Genomic DNA, 10,024 nt, shown 5'->3' with positions numbered 1-10,024 from the left:
CTAAAACCCACAGTGCCCTGATGCCTTTGCCCCAAGCATGTTATCAGTACCACCCTAACCCCTAAACAGCCTGCTTTTGCCATCTTTTCCCCAGCTTGTCTTTTTCCCCAAACAGCTGGTCTGGGCCATAATTTCGCTTAAACACCTTGTCTGTGTCAACATTGCCCACAAACAACTTGTCTGTGCCTTCTTTACCCATTGCTCCTTCCAACAAACACTCTGGCACATGTACACATTTAGTCTAACACACACACACACTTCATCTTACACCACTCATGCTAACACACACTCCGTCTCACACCACTTACACATCCATGCCCACACACACACTTACACATCCAAACTCATGCAGCCTTGTTTTTACTCTGGGGCCATGTGACATAAAGTTCCTGTCTCTCCATGTTAGTTTGAAATAGTTTAGAAAATACCTTTCTAAACTATTTTGAACATGTATGATAAGGCAGGAACAAGTGGTCACAGGAGTTTCCCTGGGCCGCCTAGAGGCATGGGCCGCATCGCAGTTGCGACTGATGTGACCCCTGCAGCTACGCCATTGATCAGAAAGGTTTATCCCAGAAAACAACATTTTCAGGCATCCTCTAGAACCTGCTATTTACATACACCTGAATCTAATTAAAAAATATGTTTAAAATATCAGAACAATAAAAGGGCCTTCATACCTCTCCTTGCAGAAGAGAGGGAAGGCTGCATTCTGAAGGTCTGGTTCTATGCTATTCTATGCTATTTTATGGCAAGACAGGAGGCTTCATATTTGCATAACCTCTTTACTACAAAACCTCCAGCAGCAAACAAACAGTTAAAAAAACCACAGAACAAAAGAACCAATCAGAACATAAGTCCATAAATAACTCTTCGGAACCTCCAACTTCCTCTTCTTTGCTGCTAGCCTCCAGGTGAGCACCCTCCATACTAGTGTGCTACACAGGTTCTATTTGGTTGTTTATTAAAACAGTAAATTTTATTTTCCCTTTATTGTCCATTTTAAGGCCTTTATTTTGTGTTCGTCTAAACTCGCGCTGAGAGACTTGGCACGCATGCTGGATTTGCTTTCGGCATCCATCCAAGCTATGTTTCCGGGCCCGCTACACTACCGAGCCATGCAACGTTTTAAGACATCCTACCTTCGACGGTCAACTTCTTACGATCAACCCATCCGGCTGACTGATGAGGTGCACGTAGAGCTCCACTGGACTCCTTGCCTGGAGTCAGACGCCAGCCTCCTTGGTTGAGGAGCAGCACAATCCTCACCCGCTGGTACTTCTCGACCAGTTGTTGGTGGCCTGGATGGTTTCAGGGGATCTTGGAATATGACGGGCTTATCAGCTGAGGCTAGAGATCTCCTCTGGGATTCCTGGGCGCCGGCCACTAGGCGGTCCTATCTTCAGGCGTGGGGATCCTGGTATAGCTGGTGTGTGGAACAACAGGCAGATCCCTTTACAGCACCTGTGGTGTTAGTCTTGAACTTCCTGGCTTATCTGTTTGCGGTAGAGAAATCTTATCGGACCATCAATGTGGTCCGGTCAGCCATTTCTGCCGCTCACGTTCCGGTTACTGGGGTTAGTGTCGGGAAGGATCCGACTGTTTGTCGTCTCCTTAGGGGGATTCGTCTTGCCAGGCGCCCTCCTTTCAGGTATGTTGCCTTTTGGGATGTCTCCCTACAGTTCCTGGAAGCGTGGCCGGATAACAACGTATTGTCGTTGAGTCAACTTTCGGTGAAAATTAGCCCACCTTCTCTGCTTGGTCTTGTTCCAGAGAGTTTCAGATGTTTGGGCGTTCAATATGGACTCTTTTTCTTTTACCCCCAGACGGAGTTACGTAGGGCGAAATGTTTCTCTTCCATGGTATCTTACCCTTATTTCCCTGGACGCCCTAGACTGTGTGTGGCCAGATGTGTTCGTGTTTATGTGTTTACTGTCTCTTAGACCAGCGTCGTCGGGTCCTCTGTGGATTTCTTACGTTTCTCCCTTTGGATTAAGTGGGTCCTGTGTTTGGCAGGAGTGGACGGCTCCTTTGGTGCGCACTCGGTTAGGGGCGCAGCTGCTTCCGCTGCTTTCGATTTGGGCGGCTCCTTGTCTCACATACTTTCCGCAGCGGATTGGTCTAGGGAGTCTACCTTTCGTACCTTTTATTACCGTCCCCATTCTCATGCATCTCTTGCAGTGGTAGGGATGCTTTAAAATTGCAAATATGAAGCCTCCTGTCTTGCCATTGGTGTACAGCTAATCTAAATTTTATTAAAGACAGAAGGCGAATATTTCCCACCCTGTGTTTTTTTCCTTCCCTGGGTTTGTTGTTTTCTTGCTTGGTGGGTTTCATTGAATTTTTTTTATATTATGTTTACTATTACTTTATTACTGTTTTGGTCTTATTTACCTGACGTTTTATGTATACAGTGTACTTTCACAATGTTTTTTTTCCATTTACAGCTTGATTCTAAGGATCAATGCCTTTGGTGGTCTGTGGTTTCTTCTCTGAGCCCGTTCCTGGAGATGTTTTATGGTGCTGCCTGTTTCAGCATATCAAAGAAGAGGAAGTTGGAGGTTCCGAAGAATTACTTATGGACTCTATTCTGTTCTGATTGGTTCTTTTGTTCTGTGTTTTTTTAACTGTTTCTTTGCTGCTGGAGGTTTTGTAGTAAAGAAGTTATGCAAATATTTGCCTCCTGTCTTTAATAAAATTCAGAATTAGCTCTACACCAAGGCTAGAGTAATCCCCAATTGTGCATTTACTTTTTCTTTTTCTTTTGCCGGCAAAAAATTTTGCCATTTGGTAACAGTCTGGAATGACTTTTGTTTAGTTAGTGCTCTGGTGAGGACTATGTTTCCTTTTGATTATTTCTTTTTGATTTATTTAAAAAAGGACTGCTGAATTTCAAAATAAATACTAAAATGAAAAATAATCGAAGGCTTTGTAACTTGCAGCCCTAGAAGACTGGGCTAAGATCTCCAAATCTGTGAACATTAAGTGATATATTTATTAAGATACTTTAGAAACGAGAGCAACTTGATAAATCAATATAGATAGAAAACAAGGTTTTAAAATGTGCTATAGTTAGAATACTGGTTAAATGGAAATGGTCTGCTGTAGTAGAAAATTGGATGTCTTAAACACAGTGGATCATTTCAATAGAATGACCGTGTTTTCATGCAGTTCCATAGTATAGAAAAGGGGTGTCCAAGTTTTTTCTGCAGTGGGCCACTTCATCAGAATTGTATACGTGCGCGGGCCACACTCATTTTTCACTGTGACAAAAAATATGGCCTTTAATAAAATATGCAGATTAAAATAAAGTAAAATGACACAAAACCTTTACTCTTCCTCTCACTGATTTCTGGGCCTTGAAAGTTTTGCGACTACAAATTCAGGATTCCCTAGATTCTAGGGATGAACTAAAATGAAAATTCTGGACCAAAACTATCAGGGTTCACTTACCCAAAACCGAAAATGACCCCCACCTTTAAAAATAATAATAAAAACTCACATGTTTAATAAAAGTAGGTAACACACAATTGGACAAAATTAGCAATATGACTTGGCATGATAGGAGTGTGGTTGCTAACAGCAATCACACTCCTATCATACCCAGGCAACCAGTAAATGCTGGTACCTAGGCATGATGGGACTGTGCTCGCTGTGATTGCTGTTAGCAATCACACTCCTATCATGCCAAGTCAGCCAGTACATGCTGGTACAGGGTGGCTGTAAGTGATGTGCAGACCCCACACTGCTGGCAGCATCACTACACAAGGGGGGCAGCTAGCTAGGTTTCAGCATGTACTGGCTGACTTGGCATGATAGGAGTGTGATTGCTAACAGTAGTCACAGTCCCATCATGCCTAGGTTCCAGCACTTACACATCCATCCAGTAAATGCTGGAACCTAGGCATGATGGGACTTTGATTGCTGTTAGCAATCACACTCCTATCATGCCAAGTCAGCCAATACACGCTGGTACAGGGTGGCTGTAAGTGATGTTCAGACCCCATACTGCTGGCAGCATCAATACACAAGGGGGGCAGCTAGCCAGGTTTCAGCATGTACTGGCTGACTTGGCATGATAGGAGTGTGATTGCTAACAGCAATCACAGTCCCATCATGCCTAGGTTCCAGCACTTACACATCCATGCTATCACACACACACTCATTTATTCATATAATCATTCATTCACAGATTCATTCCCTCAATCACACACACTCATTCAAACACCCTCCCCACCCCCTTACCTGCACTGCAGCTCCTCGATGCCGCTCACAGACTTCAGCAGGGGGCGCGGCCTCCCTCTGCCTTCTCTGCTAAAGCACAGAGGAAGTAGGATGTCACGTGAACTCCGCTTCCTCTGTGCAGTCCAGAAGACCCTCCCACAAGTAAGTAGCAGGGCTTGAGGTGAGGCTCGCGTAAGATCGGTTGCCCTGGCATGTTGGACGCCCCTGGTATAGAATATTATTATGTTAATTACTTTGCATGCAAAGACAGCAAGCTCTCTGTCTTTCTCTGACTCTTTCTCTGACTCTGATGTTACGAGAATACACTACATAACATAATAGCACAAATTACAAAAAGGCAGTGACAATGAGGCAAAGTTTTTAATTTTTGAATTCTGTACTTAGTTTTTCCTTATCTCCTCCAAGACAAGGTTACTTTAACTTGAGTAAAATAAAATAAAAATAATGTAACAATAATCTCTTAAGGATGTGGAGGAATACATTGAACCCCCACTGCTAAAGATACACTGTTTAAACGAAAGAATGATAATTTTAGAGCTTGCTAAACATGCTGACTGGTTTAGAAACATGCTGTTTCAGATGTACTCTAAGCTTGTGCTAGTTATCAACAACACATTAAAGACAAATAGTTTGAAAACAGCATTTTTATATCAGCAGGATTTCTGCCCATTTATTTGTAAAATGAGTTCCTACACCAATAAAAAGGTATCACTAAACACAGCAAAACTAATTTATTTTGTATCTGCAGAGAAATGTTCATTTTAAAACATACACATAAGAACTGAAGTACAATGTTCAAACAGAGTTGAGGGTAATTGAGAGTAAGATAGAAAAGTACAACTTCTAGCTGAGTTAATGATTTGTAATTATCAGCAACATAAAAAAGTAAGAAGACAGAGGGGTATATGAAATTGCAATCAAGCTACAGTGGCAAGAAAACATAATGAACCCATATTTTCAATGTTTAGGGTCATTGTCCTGCTGCCTCACCCAACGTTTAGTGAGCGGAAAGCCATCCTGACATAATCCTGTATGATACCTTGATAAACTTGCTAATTCATTGTCCTCTCAATAACGGCATGCTGTCCATGCCCAAAGAAACAGAAAAAGCAAAGGTGAATTGAAAGTGAAAGGGAGGAAGAGTAAATGAAATAATATCATACTAAGACTTACTAGACTTGTGCAGCCAGATTCTTATGAATTGTAAATGTATCAAATTTTAGTAAATTCGGCAATTCGTACGAAGCCATGAAAATGAGGCCAGACCCCCCTATAAATCGGAGAAAAATAAAACAAAAAACTCAGAATTTTCATTCGAAATAAGTGGGCAAAAATTCACCCACATTCACTCCTACTCTCACTCTCTCACATTCTCATTCTTGTTCACTCTCTCACATGCTCTCTAAATGTTTCCCTACCTTCTCTGTCGACTGCTTCTGCTGACCACTTCCACTTAATTCTTCTTCATCTTCTATCTTTTATCTCCTCCTTTTTGTCCCCTATTCTCTTTTATGCTCAATCTGCAATTTTCAATCTTCTATCCTCGTCCACATCTCCGTAGACATAACCTGGTTGTTTCTGTCCTCTCCCCTGATTGAAGGATCAGGAAGAGGACATCGCTGCAAGTGTTGCCATTTTGACATAAGTTTCCGTCGGGTTATATTCATGGAGATGCAGACAAAGAAAGAGAAATAAAAGAAAGATGAAGAAGAAGGGATAGTGGTCGACAGAAGCAGAAGGTGGTCAGCAGAGAAGGTAGGGAAACATTTAGAGAGCGTGAGACAGAGAGTGAACAAAATTAAGAAAATGAGAGAGTGAGAGCTTGAGAGAGTGTGAGTGAATGTGGGCAGTGGGCAATGAATTTAATTTAAAAAATGTCCCCAAATTATTGGCTGAACTGAATGGGTAGGGAATTTGTTGCCTCAAAATCGTTTTTGGGCCATTTGCATATGTCTGGCATTCCTAATTAAATACTGCTAATATAAATGATACACAAGTTTTAATGAATAATACAGTTAGTAGACTTGTACAGAATTTGCCCAAATTTTATTTTTAACAAAATTACTCAATTTTATTAATTCGGATGAATGTCCAAAAATAAGGAGGGACCCCCAACAAATGAAAACTAAGCAGAGAGCTCCAAATTTTCGTTCCATTGCTCTCTCACTCAGACCCTCTCTCTTAATGTCTACCTACCATCTCCGCTGACTGATTCTGTGTCCTTGTCTCCTTATTCTAGTTCATCTGTTTTGCTTCTCCCCAGTATCAGCTCCATTATCCGTTATTTACAATTTATCACTAATAGTTATTGGACTGCTTGTCCTGAATAAAAAGATGTATAATTTGTGCAAGTTCATCAAATATGGAAATGGCCAATAAGGGTTTAACAAACATATGGTGAAAAAACCCTCTGGTCCTTAGGGAATGAAAAACCCTGGTTCTGAAGGGGTTAATACAACTAATACATACCCATCATCTATACACGCACAGTTATATCTTCTAATATTATGCATTTCTTTAAAAAATTGTGACCTATATAATATTAACTATTACCTTAATAATAAGTAAAAACCTTAACTACCTTTGACAATAAAAGCAGTGCTTCTGGGTTCACAACCCTTTATGTTATATGACCTTCCATAGATGTTTCTGTTTGCAAGCAGTATGACAAGCTGGGAGGTTAATTGAAATCAGCTGCAGCCATCATTATTTCATGCTGAGCTTTCAAGCAAAGTCAGTTTTAACCCATTTTTATTTTGCTCATGTGTACATTTTATCCCTTAGGTTGCCATTCCCCGCAATGATCCATAGAGAAATCAGTAATTTGTAGTAATATTGCACAGCACCACCAACTTTTTCTACAATGCATGAGCAGGATGTTTTACATTGTACCAGTATTTAGAAAAAAATATTTAGAAAAAATCCATGCTGTCATGGCATATACAGTATGTCAGGACCCTTGCCCATGCTGGCAATGCTGGAAAATAATGGTGGTCACACAAAATATTGACACTTTGGGCCCAATTTGGACATTGCCACTTTTAGACATTAATGGCTGTGTGTTGAGCTATTTTTAGGGGACAGCAAATTTACACTGTTATATAGGCTGTACACTCACCACTTTACATTGTAGCAGAGTGTAATTTCTTCAGTTTTGTCACATAATATAAGATATAATAAAATATTTGTCTTCAATTTCTTTGTTACGGGAGATGATGGATGCTTCCACTGTGTACTCTGCCGATTGCTTTCGGGCTTGTAATGGTGAACCCACGTTTTATCATCAGTGACTATCTTCTGCACAAAATCATCACCTTCACGATAAAAGGCAATGTGTTGGGAACTAAGCGCTTGTGCTTATGCCCTTCTGTCAGCTATTCTGGCACCCACTTTACTGAACTTAAGGCTGTCATGAGTCAGGGCATAGGCAGATCCAACACTCACATTCAGCTTCCCTGTAACATCTTCAACTGTTATTCTTCTGTTTATGCGAATCAGTTCCAGGGTTTTTCTTCATTCCTCGTGGTTGTGGCTGTAGCTTGACGTCCAGAGTAGAGGACTGCATTGGGAGGCGGGTCCCGCCAAAAAACTTGCGGGCGCGGGCGGTCTTGCTGGGGCTGCGGGCGGGAGCGGGCGGTCAGGCACTGTACCTGCAGGTCCCTGTAATCCCGCGCAGTCCCGCAAGGCTGTCTTCTCGCTGCTCCATAACAGTGTCTCCTATCTTGCTCCGCCCAGGAACAAGGCGGAGTCACGTGATGTGACGTCACTTCCTGTGACTCTGCCTTGTTCCTGGGTGGAGCAAGAGAAGAGACGCTGTGAGGGAACAACTTGCGGGACTGCGCGGGAAATCAGGTAAGGAGGCGGGCGTGATTGGCCACAAATGTGGCGGGAGCGGGCGGGATTGGCCACAAATGTGGCGGGAGCGGAACACCCACATTGCGGGAGCGGACGGGAGCGGGATTAAAAACAGCGGGAGCGGGCGGGAATAAAAAAGCAGTCCCACGCAGGGCTCTAGTCCAGAGTCCTCTGCATCTGTAACACCAGTACAGCCATTTTTAAACTTTTCAATCCACTCAAGACAGAATTTTATCGCCATACTGAGCACACATGTGAAGATGAATTTGTGCTCCTGGCACACCTTCTGCCCACAAAAAAGCATATAACAATGCTGTTCCTCTTTGTTGCAATTTATAAGTTTCACACCCAGGGCCGGCCCTACAATGGAGCCGACTGGGGCAATTGCCCCAGGCGGCACTTCAGAAGGGGCGGCACTTTGCCGCCCCAAGCGTTTTTTTTTTTGTTTTTTTTGAAGCGGAGGAGAGAGAGAGGGGCACCGAGTGGTTTTCGCTTACCCGCTCGGCGCCCCTCTCTCTCTCCTCTGCGGCGAGTTTCCCTGTTCGGTCTCTGTGCCGGCTTGTAATGCAGAGCGCCGGAAGTGACGTGAATTTCCGGCGCTCAGCATTACAAGCCGGCACCGTGGCAGCACAGGGAGACTCGCCGCAGGACTGTTTAAGGGTAAGTACCGGGGGGGTAGATAATGCCGCCCCCCCCGGCGTCGGCGGCATTTTAAACTTCGCACCAGGCGGCGTTAAGTCTTCGGCCGGCCCTGTTCACACCCATCTTCACCACAGGGTGAAAACTCGCATGCAGAGCGTTAGCTAGCTCCTTTTGCTCCTGAGGCAGGAAGAGAAAATTGTGCCCCCCCCCTTATTTTTACAAAAGTTATTTTGAGGAAAGTAGATAAAAAGGACATTAATAGCATGAGCAATTTATGTGACAGATTACAATCCTCACAAATTGCACACAAAATAAGGTAAGGTATTGGAAAAAAAATCAAATTTACACAAAAATAAAGTGCTCTCAGTATTAATCTATATTTATTAAGATTTTATGCACTCTTTAAGATGAAGAATTAAAGTGTTTTTCATGGTAATTCATCCCCCAGAGACGTAACCATGTTTGAGAAAAAAGAAAAACAAATTATGTGCAATAATGTTGGGTACATAAAGATGTATTACTTTCACTAACATTTTAAGTGAGCAATGAGTGTTCACCAACAGGGACTTTTATGGCATTGCATTGTAGCTGATCCTCCCCTTTCCACCCTTCTGGGAAGGCTTTCCACAGGATTTTGGAATGTTTCTGTGGCAATTTTTTCAACCATGTCTTTATGACCCTTGTTTTGTGTGCTGGGACACAGATATGCTAGAGTAGAAAGGGCCTTCCTCAAACTGCTCCAACAAAGTTAGAAGCATAGCATTGTCCAAAACATCTTGGTATGTCCCCTTAAGCTCACAAATTCTCTACTAATTAATTTGGCGAGGTGTTGCTAGTCTCCTGCCTGTGTGTTCAACCACCTCATCAGTGCACCAAACAGCTTTTCTGTGACATCTTTGCTCTCAAACACTCTGTCTGTAACCCCAAACATCTTGTATGTGCCATCTGTTTGTCTCCAGACAGCTTTGCCATAGGATAAAGTGTCATCACTATCTTTATTAATATCCTCCTACCTTCGCTGCTGATAACTGCTGACCACTTTCCAATGATGTCCCTTCTCCACTTACTTTCTAATGTCTTGATTTTTGTTCTTCTGAAGGGGCGTAGAAAGCAGGTCCTCAAAAGGCCGGAGCCTCTGAGCAACCATCGCCCTTGATCGGAGGAACAGGGGAAAGGCTGTTCACAAGGTGTGCATAACACAGTTATGCAGCATCAGCTTACAAACACAGATGGACACCATTGGACACGGCCACAGAGACTACTATGATGTATTGAAGGAATC

Source organism: Sceloporus occidentalis, unplaced genomic scaffold, assembly GCF_023333645.1.
Source record: "Sceloporus occidentalis isolate IW3139 unplaced genomic scaffold, rSceOcc1.0.p SCAF_17, whole genome shotgun sequence".
NCBI classification, from domain to species: Eukaryota; Metazoa; Chordata; class Lepidosauria; order Squamata; family Phrynosomatidae; genus Sceloporus; species Sceloporus occidentalis.
This window is presented reverse-complemented; position numbering follows the sequence as displayed.